Below are 2,608 nucleotides of genomic sequence, written 5' to 3'. Positions count from 1 at the left end.
CCCCTGCTGTTTGGGTGTATGTTGCAAAGCAAAACCCCGACCCTCTAAACAGGAATGTGGGAGGTGTAAAGTCAGCAAACTATCAGGCAGAGAAGAACCTGAAACTGTTCCTAATTAATTTTTTCAAGGTATGTCCCTCCTGCTTTGAATTTCACCCCTTAATGGCAGCTTATCCCCTCAGCTGGGAAAATCTGCTCTGGGACCATTGTGTGTTGGGATGAAATCCTGTTCCCATTTCGGGTGAAATTGCTCTTCATTCCCATAGCTCAGGGATTGCAGCATCTGTGCTGAAATCTGTGGGTTTCACACTCTGCAGGGGGGCAAATATTGCCTTCAAGACTCAGTTTTCATTGAGGATTTTATGGAAGGAAACATTCCAGTCATTCAAAGGCTGCATTTATAAAATGCTGATTCTGCAAGGTCTTTAATTCAGAGCCTTATTTACGGTAATGGTTACCCTTTCCCCATGTCAGAATCAGAAATATGAAAAATACTTGTCAAAGATTTTTTATTAAAACCTGAGAAGTGAGGCCAGGGGGTCAAGGAGCTCTGGAAAACAGAAATCCTTAAGGAGCAGGTCTGGTTGGTTTTTTTTCTGAATGGGAAAGTTGCTTTGTTTGAGCCTTTTAAGTGTCTGCTGATAGAGATGAAGCAAAGCCAACCTCTGAGGATGGAAATGAAACTGAAACTCCATCTCAGGGCAGTGAAGGCACCAAATGCCTTTTGTTTTGGAGGAGCTGACCCTTAGGGATTCAAAAATCCAATACTTGACTCCAAAGAGCAAGCATAAAGATGGTTTGGGTTGGTTTTTTTAATATATCTATATATATTTAATGCATTTTGTTCATTCTTTTTCCTCTCTCTTGGAGAAAAATCTGGTTTTTTATTTTTATTTTCATGGCTCCTGGGATGCTCAGACTGCTGATGTACCAGGAGGAGCAGGATGTGCCAGCTGGGAGATCTTTGAAGGGAGGAGTTCCTTGGGTGCAAAGGAATTTCTGCAAAGACACATCAGTGATATGGAGCAGTTGGAAATGCACCAAACTTACCCAGAGAAAGGACAAAAATTTGGAGACTCCTTCTTTTAAAAAGTTCATTCCTCTTGGATTACAAGTTAAGATATCTTTTTGAGGAAAAAAAAATCAGTTCTTCTTTTCCCTAGGATTTTTCATGTAGAAGGAATAATGGGAGTATAATTACCTTAATGTGTAATGCCTAAGTATAAAATAATATAACACTTAAGTATAAAATACCTGGGTATAATAGGAGTATAATTACCTTAAATCAGGCATGGACCATGAAGGAAACAGATGCTTATTTCTTTTAGAGATTAGAGAACCTTGCAGACTGCCCAATAGGAAACAGAGTAGCAAGCAGGCAAAATATCTCATAAGCATCAGGCAAATTGCAGCATTGCTCAGGAAATAACTAGATTTTATGACTGATAGGAGGGGGGGAAAAAAGAGCTTTTTTTTTTTTTTTAATGCAGGTTGTAGCAAGATTTCATTCATTCTGCAGTAATCTGCCTCTCCAGCAATTGTATTTTTGGCCAGCTGCACCTCCTAGATCTGCCTGATGGTTTGAAAGAGAAGAAAAAAGGGGTATTTCCTGAAAATCCACTGAACGCCCCCATAACACAGCACCAGCAGCTTTACTTGAGCTGCCTTTTGGGGGTTTCTGAGCTCAGGATTTTTCAGGAGCTGCTGAGCATCACTTGGACCTCAGAGCCCACACCCCTGTGAGGTGCAGGGGCTGCTCCCCAGCCTGGATCAGCCCCCAAATCAGCATTTTTGCCATCAGAGCTCCCTGCCTGCCTCCACACCAGCTCAGGAGGGGTGGGAGCCTCCAAGCATCCTCTGGCCTCTGCTGAGGAGAGATTTTTCCAGTTCATTAAAGGCCTGATCCATTAATGGGCTGTGCGTGATTTCAGGGGCTGCTGTGCAGGGCCCCTGCAGCCCTGCCTGGAGCTTGTTAGTGTAATTTTCTAAAGATTAGCAGGCATGGATTGCACTGGGAAGCCTTGGGGAAATGCCCTTCATCTCCCCTGACTGCGGGGTCCCTGCTGGGCTCCTGCTGCTGCCGGGGATGGGGCTCTCAGGGAAAGTTTTTGTCTTTATAAAACTGCATTGGCTGCAATCGAGAGCCATTAGCTAATGGCAGCTCCATGGAGGCACAAACTTGGTTTTTATGTCCCCCTGTCACCACATTTCTCACACTTCCCAAGGCCATTCTGAGATTCACATTCTCTGAACCTCAGAGGATGATCAAAACAATTCTTATCTCATTTGCTGTGCCTGTGTTGTGCCACAGTGGAAGGCACTGTGGAGGATTTCACCTGAAGGAGATGTTCACCTGAAGGGAATTGATAACTGGATTCTGGTGTGGGTGTTTTGATTCACTGACCAGTTGGATCCAGGTGTGTGTGTGTGTCAGGACTGTCACTGACAGTCACGAGATATTCTACAGTTGAGGGCTTGGCAGATTCAGTTTATATGTAATGTAATATAATATAGAATCATAAAAAATTATAATGCATAATATTATATATTATAATATATAATAATATAATATATAATAATATAATATACAATAATACATAGAATGTATG

This window comes from Geospiza fortis, unplaced genomic scaffold (genome assembly GCF_000277835.1).
Source record: "Geospiza fortis unplaced genomic scaffold, GeoFor_1.0 scaffold102, whole genome shotgun sequence".
Classification (NCBI taxonomy): Eukaryota; Metazoa; Chordata; class Aves; order Passeriformes; family Thraupidae; genus Geospiza; species Geospiza fortis.
This window is presented reverse-complemented; position numbering follows the sequence as displayed.